The sequence below is a fragment of the Chlamydotis macqueenii genome, chromosome 21 (assembly GCF_036417535.1).
Source record: "Chlamydotis macqueenii isolate bChlMac1 chromosome 21, bChlMac1.mat, whole genome shotgun sequence".
NCBI classification, from domain to species: Eukaryota; Metazoa; Chordata; class Aves; order Otidiformes; family Otididae; genus Chlamydotis; species Chlamydotis macqueenii.
In genome coordinates, this window is record NC_141576.1 from 2,868,844 (window position 1) to 2,880,884 (window position 12,041).

Consider the following 12,041-nt stretch of genomic DNA (forward strand, 5'->3'; position numbering starts at 1 on the left):
CACAGCAGCACACACGTACGCGTCCTCACTAACAGGATGCAGTGGAATTTCTCAAGGATACACACAATTCCCACTAATACATCCAGTATTAAATGAAAGCAGACTAGAAAAGCAGCAAAACACACAATAAATAATCCTTTCTGGCTTACCAGCGTGCATGGTCCACCTTGTAGCTTTTGTTCCCTCCTGGCTCGCAGGCAAGGCTCGCAGCCATCAGCCCTCTCTGCTGCCAGCTGGCCGTGGTGCCCCAGGTGTGCGGCGTTGGGCAATTCCAAACCCAGAGGAGGCCCTCCCCGCCTCCCTGCACAGTTGAACTCTCTGCACTCAGCCTCCAGTTTCTAGCAGAGGCCTTGTCTGGACACTTTTGCCTATCCTATGGCATTTTAATACCTCAGCTCCAGTTCATACCATTCAATACTCAGCTCCACCACTTGCAAGTCTCCCTCCTTGTCTACTCTGAACTTTGGCTTTCTATGCAGTCCCCTTGTACTGGGCCCAAAGGTCCTCCCTCATAACACAGCACTAATACAAATCCCGCTTCTTGACGTGGAAAAACATGCAGTCAGGCCCATTTAGTTGCTTATTATAGTCTTCCAGATCTCATTTCACAGCCCTTGCTCAAACAAAGAGCAGCACTGTCAGATCAGGTCTTGTGTAGCCGCCGAGACTGAAGAATGGGGATGGGTTGGTAAAGCCAAGTTAGCAGGAGCTGAACTACTTGGGATGGTCCTGCTTGCAAGTAGCTTTGCAGATCAGAGCAAAGGACCAGCAGATCAAAGCCAACCATTTCCAAGTCATGAAAATTTTAGTGGTATCAGACCAAGTCCAAAAAGACAAGAGTGGACCCCAATCCTGACAACACAACTCTTTAAAACAGGCATCTGATCCTAACGAGAGGCATTTAATAAAAGAAACAATGAAAACTTCATGAGCAGGGTCAGTCTCACCTTAATTTTGCCACTAAGTCTAATCGTTTGAGCAATTATGCTGTAGTGTAAATGGGTCATGGGTGCCTTGGTAAAACTTCAACAGAACAGGAATCTCCCAGCTGAAACCATGCTAGTCTTACCAGGAACCAAAACCAAATAGCAAGGGTGTCACCCTTGGCACTGTTACATCGTGGTTCTTTTATTTTTCAAGACCTACTGGTAACAGCAGTCATTAGACATGACGTTCCCTGCCTCAGCCCATCAAAAGGATTTGCAGAACTGGCTGACGTGAATAGATTAATGTTTCACTGCAAAGCCATAAGGTCTCAAAGACACTCTGCTTCCCTTTTCCTCGTGCTGTCAGGATTTCTGTTTAGTCTAAATCTTGCAAAATGGCATCACTGGCACACAGGGGGAGAGAAGAGCAGATGATGTTTCTGTAAGTTAAATATCAATAGCAGATAAATTAAGCCGTTCTTACTGACAAATTACTCTCAGCAGAAAAAAATTAGAAATGAGGCAGCTGCCTCCATTAAAACCAATCAATCAAGAAGAAGCCTGCATGACGTTAAACCATTTCCATGCCCTGTACCTCACCTGCTCTCAAAAATATATTTAACTGTATTACATCAACAGAATAAAGCAGGTGATTAATATGGCTTTGCTGAGGGATTAATATCTTGTCATTTCAGCTTCACTGTATAACAGCAGGCACACATCCTGAAATACTGGGACACAGAGTGAGGAAATGCTAAAAATAACTACCCAGGCGCTATGCTTAAAGACGCTCTCACTGAGTGCACTTTATCGCTACAATCAACACTTGTCCTTTACAAATGCCAGCCCATTGATCTGTTTTGCCTAAACTGAATTTTACACTCAGTTTACACTGATTGTATTCCAGCACTGAGTTGTTACGGTCAGAGGGGGACTTGCCTTCCCTTTCAAGTTGTAGGAGCAATGCTTTCAGTGCTTGTCGTGCTGGTTTGCTATCTGTTCCTTCACTTTGTTAAAGGATGCAGGCCTAAAAGAAGGACCAGCAAGTTTATTCATATTCAGTAACAGTAGTTTTGTACAAACCCTTCTGAGAAGCTTGACCCCAGCATTCTGGTTTCCTGACAGACAAAAAAAAAAAAAAAAAAAAAAAAGGCAAACAATCTCAGAATAGATCCTAAAGATAGAAGAAGTTACAGAGAAGTTACACATCTTACATTTTTAGGTTCATTATAGCTTCAGTGGACACAAAAGCCAGCTAAGCCAGCTGCTGCATGAAACAGTCAAAGGTGGGCTCTGCTTAGGTAAGAAAGAGCATAAGAGATAACTAGACAAAAGCCAAGATCCTAATTCAGAACTGTGACAAGAGAAACACTCAGTGATTCTTCCGAGACTGTCTCTGGCAGAGCCAGAAGCACCAGATTACAATAATCCCAGCGGAGTGACTCAGTCTCAAGGCCATGCTGTCTTCATACTGCAAGAGACCTCACCAAAAGAAGAAAGTGTATCACAGGAAACAAGAAAACAAAATGCACAGGCACCACCACTTGTCCCTTAGGGGGAAAGGCAGCACGCCTGTGCTCAGCAGTTTGCACATATTGGACTGTCACAAGGAGGATACACCAGGAAAAAATGGCTCCACAGCCCAATAAGGTCAGCATCCCACATGCTTCCAAAGGGTGAGATGGTATTTAAAAAACCCTGCAGGGTTATCTTCTATATACCTTGTTACAAAATTTAAATTTCTTGGTTTTTAAGTGCAAACACTGGGGCCAAGAGTCCTTTGTTGTTATACCTGAGCGCTGTGAAGTCCTCTGTACTTTTGAGGCTAAACAGACAAAAAGTACTGCCTGCTTTCAGATCCAGGACCGCAACTGGCATCTCAGATAGAAGACACCTTGATTTTGGTCACAGATGGGATTCAAAGAACCACAGCTTCAATACGACTGAAGTCTCAAGAAATATACTAATGGGATAACTTCTTCCACTTGGGTGTGAAGGCACACACAAAAAGCTTATAGTCTTCTACAGCTATCAAATCACAGCTGAGTTGTCCTTGAACCTTCAGTTCTCACTTCACTCAAACTTTAACCCACCTATGATGACGACAGACACGGAAACATGAACCTGCTTCCAAAACCAAGCACGCATCTGCATAGCCCCAATCCAGACTGGTTTTGTCACTAAGTTCTATGGACTGAAAAGGGATTTTTGTCAGCGATGAGTAACAAAATAAGTTAAACAGAAACTGACAGTATCAGCCACACGATCTACCAGGAGCAAACTTATAGCACAGTATTTTTAATGAATCAGCTTCATGCTAAGTAATGGACTAGAACCATGAAATAAACTGGATTGCACAGCAGGTCAATATTTGCTTTAAACCATACAAAAAAGCAAACACAACCTTTGGGAAACACCAGCAGTAAGCTAAAAATAAACAGCTGTCACAGGCTTCCAACAACAGAAGTTGTGGTATACCACAGTGGTTTTGTCTGGGACAGACTTGGTTTTCTTCGGAGTAGCTTGTACAGTGCTGTTTTGGATTTGTGACCAAAACTGTGTTGATAACACACTGATGTTTTAGCTATTGCTGAAAAAGAACTTACACAGAATCAAAGCCTTCTCTGTTTCTCACGCCGCCCTGCCAGCAAGTAGGCTGGGATCACACAGGAATTTGGGAGTGAACACAGCCAGGACAGCTGACCCCCACTGACCAAAGCGATATCTGATATGACATTGTGCTCTGCAGTAAAAACTGAGGGAAAGAAATAGGAAAGGGGGACGTCTGGAGTAATGGTGTTTGTCTTCCCAAGCAACTGTCATACCGCATGAAGTCTTGCTTTCTCAACTTTATCCTTCGAGTTCTCTTCCCTGTCCCACTGGGGTGGAAGTGAGCAAGCAGCGGTGTGGTGCTTAGCTGCCTACCAGGGTTAACTCACAACACACAGAAAGGTGGAATATCTTTTGCCAGGTCAGGGATGCTCAAAATTCAGATTTAAAAGCAAATCTCAACTTTTACATCAGTCAAACCCTACAAAAGAACAAGTTCCCTCTACCAGCTTCTACTGAACACAAAGACTTCAGGCTTTAAATTGCTGAGATCAGTGCTCATCTGCCCGCTGGAGAATTAAGAGTGATTATAAGTGAAAGTTCACACCGGGCATCTAGTGGATCTCTCTTATTACATCCCACAAGATAATTGCTCATGAGCCCGATGAAATTTCCTTCTGGCTTTTGATGAACTGTGTTCTCTCCAGGAGGGAGAAAAACAGCTCCAGCCATTTGCTTTAATTGGACCTGACAGCTTGCAGATTGCTGCCTCAAGCCTTGAAAAGCTCAGTAGCTGGGGCTCATGAGAATCCACATTTTCCTCAATAGCAGATTTCAGAGTTAAATTTACACTGCATTACAGTAAAAACAAACAAACACACCCCACTCCACCCAAAAACACATACAACCACCAGGTGATGTTGTTTGAAAAAGGAAACATTTGCTAAGTTTGAATTAAGATCTTTTTCACTTCATATAGAAGAAATGGGAGAACAGTGTTTAACTTTCCCATATCCTCCATGGAAGATCACCGTGGCACAAGGGAAACAAACAAAAACTCACAAGCATTGCATCGAATGACTCCTCTCCCCTCTCCTGCCAGAATCACCATGGCTTTTCTGGCCATTGGCATTAAGAGGTAAATGGTCAACCCCCTGGCTTCGCTTGCACTGGCTAGCAGGTCCTTTTGTGCTCATTCTGTTCACTGACAAAAGTCACAAAATGTATTTTAAAACATTTTAATAGAGTCAAATACAACCAGCCAGGGAAGCTAGAAAATCTCCATTACTTAAAGAACAAGCTCAACATCTCCATCAGGAATGGTTTCAATGCAGTTTATCATGCCTTGTGGAAAAGGACAGACTACGTGGCCTCTTCAAAATCTCTTCCAGACCTATTTTCAATCACCTAGAAATGGAAGACTAAATTTATTCCATCAGGGAGAAATCTGTCTCAACAGCAGATTTTAACTGTGCTCTTACTTAGACATTGTTCTAATGTATTTCTTAGAGGGAAGGCGCAGAGCTGATGGTGCTGAGCCCTAGGTAAAGCTCAGGTCTGCATCTCTCATACCAGCTATCAACTCCTATTTACCATGAAAACGTGGCTTAAATCACTTAAAAGTTCATAGTCCTCCAAACCATCTACACGATTGCCTTGTCTGTCCAGAAAGGCAGTAAGTTGAATAGTGGGTTGGAGAAAACACAGTACTGTGGTTCTGATGTGGCTGTTCACAGGCATTCAGACTCTGGTACCCTGAGCAGCGGTGACACAATAGGATTACAAATCATCCGAGTTAGGAACACAACTGCCTCCACCTTTTGAAAATTAAAACTACCTACTTCAGACTCTGGCAAGGAGCAAGCTATAACACAAAACCTGCTGAATACTGATGAGCCTTGAGAGCTCATACTACCAACTTTCAGATTCCCCTTCAGGCTTTCAGAACGGTCAGCATTGCCCTCCTGTCAGTTTTCAGCCTGGAACTTGCCCTTTCTGTGCTCCGAAAGCAGATCAAGAGGTTTAAGTCTAATCTATCCTGACATGCCTTTGGCTAGAGAGACATCAGCTGCCTAGGAGCCGAATGAATTGGGTGGTTAGCTGTTGCTTTCCTGCCTGGTTCTTAGTGAAGGTTTGAGAGTCAGCACATACACCAATTCAATTACAAGTTTGTACATTTGAGAAGTACAGATGTTCTTTTTCAGCTCTGGATAGCAGAGTACTTTAAAGAACACAGTAACACTTCACAGAGGAGAAATGGAGCCATAGCTATATATGGAACTGGTGGCAGAGCCAGGAACAAAGCTCACATATCCTAGCTCCAAGTTCTGTTCTCCACAGCTTGGCCCATATTAGCCACAGGCAGGGGAAAGAAAGAAAGAAAAAGAAAAAAAAAAGAAAGAAAAAAACCCAACCCAACTTGTTTCCTATTCTCGGAAATTTCAAACACCACTACAGCTCTCATTACAGAGGGAGAAAAAAAATTTAAATACTCTAAGTCTCCCAAGAAACTCCACTTTCTCATTCTTTGCTTAAGGAGAGAAGAGCATCCAATGACCTCGCTCCAATCAGAGCTTCTAGTGAGAGCATACCAAAAGTTGTATTGTCTCCCTCTAAGCACACTCTATCACAACACCTCAGCCCCTCCATAAACGCCCTCGATAAGCCATGAATCAGAATCCTTGAAAACAACCAGGACTCAAATAGTCTGCTCATAGGACTTTGTATTCTATTCCTGGATCCCTGGAAAACAGCAGCTCAACATGAAAGGGCATGATCAGTACTGTCACAAGTGGTATGGTCACGTTCAACATGACCCTGAATTCTGCCAGAGCCCAGGAGCAGTTCTGTATCAGAGATGATGAGCAAGGCAAACAGATTTGATGGGAACAGGCAGGCAGGGGCAACATGACCTAGGAGAGCTCAATTATCAAATTGGAGAGAGCCTTCAACTTCAGCAAACCCACAGACAACCAAGACTGGTCTCTGCAAGCAATCAATACTAACGCTACATGAAAGCAAGGCAAGAGAGGAGCTTGTTTCAGAGGTCACAGCTCTGAAGAGCCCATGGTGGTCATGTAGCCACACAGTTGTTGATCAAGGTAGCTTAGAAAGGTGTGGGCGTACGCCTTTCCAAGTAAAAACAGGAGGAGACAATTGCAACCACCATACTTGCAGTACTTTCACAGTTTTTGCAACTTACAAGACGTTTGTCAAAGTTTTAGTGGAAAAAGGCTATGCACGGACTCCCAATTCTTCCAAACAATCCCAGCCACTGCAGACCAAAGCAGGAAAATTCTTCATACGCTAATTTGGCACAGGATTCTCACAGTCACAGAGTTTCACACACACATCCAAAATAAATGTCAAAACATACGAAGCTATACAGCAATATCATAATAAACAGAGAACTAAGCCAACCCAAATATCATACAATTATGAAGATTCTTCCCATGTCAGTGACTCAGCGAGGTATGCTGTGCAAAGAGAAAGGGACAGGAAACATATTCACCTTTTTTTAAGCCTAAAAAGAGAATAATTATTCAAGAAAACAGAACTGGGAGTGACGCTGTTAAATGACAATTAGGTAACTTACACATATCGCAGGCACACTTGCCAGTCCTAAATGAACTCATGTCCTTCCACCACGGAAAGAGACATGGTTAGTACGGAAACCAGGCACGAAGTACTGAAGACAACACCAGTGATAGAGCTGGGACTACAGCGTGAGTCACCTGACACTCAACCCACTGCCCTGTTACTTGGCTGCCTTAAGGAAGAACTTCTCGAAGGGCACAGTCATCTGCCCAAACGAAGGTAGCTGCTCCAGAGACAAGCTTAAACACCTGTAAGTCAGAGCGGAACGCAAAGCTCAAAACAGGGCAAGAACTTCTCTAGCTCTGCCAAGGCTATTGAAGTTTTCTATTTCTGTTATCAACATGACACACAATATAATTCCAATCATAACAATGTGAGTTACTTACAGGTACCGTGTCCCTTGACAATTCACCCATCTATATCTGAAACCACGGATAAAACATTCAACAGGTAATCAGGTATGGAGGAAGGACCTAGAATGATGAACAACTGCATTGTTCGTCGTAGGAAGTAGTTTTAGGAAACCAAGGAGCTGTTAAACAGAGGAGAAATAAGAATGGTATCCCATTTGAGCCAGATAAACGCCTCCTATAGCAACAGAGAACTGCAGAGGATGTAAAGAGGCTCTTAGCCAAAAAGAGAGATGATTGAGTAGTAAAGCCAAGCTCAAGTGACCTCCATGAAGGTGAGCCAGAGCTCACTTGCTTCTAAGTGAGGCAGCAATTAGAATGTGTTACATTCAGAAAGTAAGTTCTGGAGTTGAGTGTCTGCAGGGAAATCAGAACAAACACATGACTCCTCCTCAGCTCAGGAAGACTGCAAATATCATAGAAACACAGGAGAGAAAAAGCCACATGTGCTTCAGTTCCGAGTTATATTCGGCATACGGCACATGCTGCGGTACAAGATGCCCAGCAGGAATCACTGCCGATGTTTCAGCACTCAGCTCTCACCTTAGCAAGTAAGGACTTACCTGCAGTACCTGTTTCAGAACAGGAAAACAGGATGTGTGCTCACAGCCTCCAGGGCAGGCAGCACTCGCCATCCCGAGGAAAAGAAATAAAAATGGAGCAGGAGGAAGCACACACACCCCACTACGGGCTCAACCCTGGCTAAGTGTGTCAGAAAGAAAACTCGTCACTGAGAACACACCTACTCCCAGCTTAGCCCAAGGAACAAAAATGGAAAAAAAAAATAGGCACCTACCTGACTGAGCTGAGAAAGAACAAAATGCAGACAACCCTCCCGAAAGCCACTGTCCTTAGGCAAGGGCTGCGTTTGCTTCCTTCCCTCATTCATTCTCGGCGCAGCACACCCACTGCAGCGGCCTAGGGAGACAGCAGAACATCCGAGGGGCGGCTCAGGTGGGCCCCATCGCTGCGGCCACCGCCTCCTTCCCCACTCGAGACCTCGGCCGTGCCAGACCCAGGTCCAGCGGCGGCACAGGCGGGCTCCCGCCCGGCCGCGGCCCCCTCGGCGGAGGCACCTCCCCGCTCCCGGGCTCCCCGCCTGAACCCGGCCGCCGCAGGCCCTGCCCGCCAGCGGCACCCAGAGACCCTCCGCCCCCGGGGCCCTCAGCGCCGCCCAGGCCGTGAGGCACTCTCGCACCCCCCCTCCACCGCCCAGAGGCAGCCCCGGCCCCGCTCTCTTCTTACCCCCGGGGAAGCGGCCGAGGAGCCGGGCCGCGCCCGGCCGCCCCGCGGGTGCTGCTGCTGCAGCGGCGCCGCTCGACCCCACTCCCCCGGGGCCGCCCGCCCCGCCCAGGCCTCTCGCCGCCCGGTGACAGCCGGCGGGGCATGCCGGGAGAGGTAGTTCTCCGCCCGCCCCGCTCGCCGCCCGCGGGCCGCCGCCGACTACAAATCCCGGGAGGCCCCCGCGGCGCGGCCCGGCCTGGACCCGGCCGCGGGGCCTGCGGGTTGGGGCGGTGCGGGCCCCGGCTGGAGGTGGCAGGGCCTGCGGTGGGTCCGGGGCGAGGCCCGCGGCTTCGCCCCGCCTTCCTGCCGGGCAGGGCCGCTGCTCTCCTGCCACGGCGGGCTGCCCGAGCTCGGTGTTTCTGATTCGCCTGCCGCCTTGGTGGTGTCGAGGATAATAAATATTTGTGATCGATTCCTGTGTTGTTTTTTTTTTCCTGCACCGGCAAAATGGGCATTGAAACCCGCGGGAGTGAAAATATGCAGGATCCACACCAGGACGCTCTTTTTTTTTAAACGTTTGAGTGGTTTTTGGGATGCTCTTAGGATAACTTTGTCCACTGTGAGGCAGGTTTGGGGATTCAGTGTTACTCCTTGCAAGGCGCTGTCCTGTTTTCGGCAGCTAGCCAGGAGGGCTCTGAAAGCCTCAGTTTGCTGGGCAGCCTTCTGCCAAGGATGTCTTTTTTGCAAGATCCCAGCTCAGATACTGTCTGCATGGGATCATTGGTGGCTTAAATCACAGAATGGTTTGGGTTGGAAGGGACCTTTAAAACCCACCCAGTCCAACCCCCTGCCAGGAGCAGGGACATCTCCAACCGGATCAGGTTGCTCAGAGCCCCGGCCAACCTGGCCTGGAACACTTCCAGGGATGGGGCACCCACTGCCTCTCTGGGCAACCTGTGCCAGTGCCTCGCCACCCTCACAGTAAATAACGTCTTCCTTTTATCTAATCTAAATCTACCCTCTTCCTGTGGGTATGCCAAGATGCATGAATCAGAATATGTGAATCTAAAAGCATAAGATATTACTACTTCTATAATGACTTCCTCTTCACAGAGGCAGAGGAAACTTACAAATTTGTATTGTCTCTCTGCTCCCGATACTGATGATACTGTTGCTGTGAATCCCTTGTGTCTGGGGTAGGACACGCTCTACTGACGGCGTCTGCTGAGGTCAGAGACATCTTGTAAGCGCTCTGTTTAAGCTTGCCTGTCCCGTTCTGTCACTCGGTGGCATGGCTTTGTTGAAGCTGACGGATCGGAATTCTGGTTTGCATTTAGTCTTGGCTAATGTAGACTGGCATGGCAGAACAAGGGTGAAAAGGGTGGCCTGCATTGGTAGCGAAGAGTAGCGTTCACAGCAGTAAAACTGAGTACTATGTTTGTGCCAGACCCAGAAGGCCTGCAGTGTGGTAAGGCCACAGCACAGAACTCGCCAGCGTTAAGACCCTGTGCTCACAACAGCAATACGGCAGCAAGGTCATAAAAAAAATCACATGTGCCATTCCTTTTCCCACTGTCCCATCAGGAATACTGCCTAGAGCCCTAAAACTCAGAAGGAGGAAACAAAGACACCAGGCAGCAGAGCTGCCTAGGGCTTACGAAGACTGAAGAGAGCAAAATTCTGCGACAGAGTGTCACAGCACAGTAGCAGTGACTGTAACTTTTATGCCTACAGGGTACAAAGGACCTGTACAAACCCAAGCTTGTCCTTGCCATTTGATAAAAGCCAGATAGGAGGACTCGGTGCCCCTTGTCCTCTGCGTTGCGTAAAAGTGATTTTGGCCGGGCCACATAAACGCACACGTTGGGGTGATTGTGAAAACGTGAATGTGAAAATGAGTGAATTGAATCCGACGTGGCTCTGACCAGAACCGCACTGCATTTTACCCTTTGGCCAGGAGATGGAGAATGAGCACTGTGAAGGATTTGGGAACGTGGTGAGGGGGATGTAAGCATGCACTGATGCTCCCTCCCTCAGCTCACTTTTTAGCAGGCGGATTTATGTGTAAGTATAAACACAGAAATACATTAGAGACAGGTGAGTACCGCCAACATCAATTGCCTGAAAAGATCTGTTCACATTTAGGGTAGCTTCTTTTGTGTTTACTTGATAAATATCAAGATAAGTAAGGCTTTACTTTTGCCCATGCTTCTTGTAGACATGTGAACTTGCACATCCAGACTCTAAGTTAAGTGTTAAGTCAGGTTGGTTTTTCTCCAGATAATTTTATTAAAAAAAAAAATCATTGCAAATCTAGAAATCTTTGAAGGTGATTGAACAGTAGATGGAAAAAAAAAAAAACTATTGACTGCTGAGGGGTAAATCGGCTGTCCAAAATATGCCTTCAGGTCAGGTATAAGAAGGACACTTTCCTCAACAACTATGTCCTGCAGTGCCTATTTTGCATGCTTAATACGGGAATTTGTATGTGGAAAGAGTGGTTTAGAGAATTCTCTCCTTAAAAGCAAAGCCAGCAAGTGGCAGTTTTCCCTGGCTCACAGGCGGCAAATGTGCACTGATGTTACAATTACACCTTGTGGCACTGCCTTCACAGGCAATGACCTGGACAGAGCAGAAAGGATATGTGTGGCTTCCACTTTTTGTAGAAAACTGAACAGTATTTCTAGCTCAGCTGAGTCTCAGAACAAGCCAGAAAGTGACCAACATCCAATACTCAGCTTTGGGAATTAACTTTGAGGAATCATGAAATGGTATGGGTCGGAAGGGAGCATTAGGTTGGACAGGGGAGTCCAACCCCCCTGCAAGGAGCAGGGACATCTCCAACCAGAGCAGGTTGCTCAGAGCCTCATTCAACAGAAGCACATCTAGAGGCACGACAAAAAGCTGTGTGAAAAAAATGCCATTCAGTCATTTTTCCTATTTCTAACTTTAGGGTTAGAAGATTTCAAAATCAGAAATGTCTTCTCAGCCTTCCCTCTTTAATTTGGTTGATTGTGCCAGATGAATACGGCGTATGGAATTCTGCAAGGGAAGTCTATGCTGCTATAATTAGCTAGCAATGCTGACAGCAGGCATCTTTGCTTCTTTATTATTTTAAAAATCTCAGTGCTGTATTACGGAATGAATCAGACTCTCCCACATCAGAATGCTAATGCTTGGGAAAGCCTGTGAGTGCAGCGTCCTGCTGCATTAATGTAGCTTTCAAAATCCCAGAGTGTGACTGCAGTGAAACCAGTGGGATTACAGCAGTGATGAATCTGGTCCCAGCCACAGAGTAGACGAGAAAACAAATTCTCCTTTTCAATGCCGCTGC

The 12,041-nt window shown here is 46.4% G+C and overlaps 1 protein-coding gene across 6 annotated transcripts in view; it reads right to left on the reverse strand.

The window, feature by feature from the left end:
- The window catches only part of MIB2 (MIB E3 ubiquitin protein ligase 2), a 50,735-nt gene extending 41,889 nt beyond the window's left edge, over positions 1–8,846 (reverse strand). For 5 of the 6 annotated variants that reach the window (XR_015260833.1, XR_015260832.1, XR_015260831.1 and 2 more), the window contains exons 1-2: positions 8,729–8,846; positions 8,280–8,401 (exon numbers count right to left, since the gene is read on the reverse strand). The gene's annotated coding sequence lies outside the window, so the exon portion shown is untranslated. Of the gene's footprint in view, positions 1–7,459; positions 7,547–8,279; positions 8,402–8,728 lie in introns of all 6 variants that reach the window. The other variant, XM_086764487.1, reaches the window with a different exon arrangement.
- Between the last annotated feature and the right edge of the window lie 3,195 nt (positions 8,847–12,041).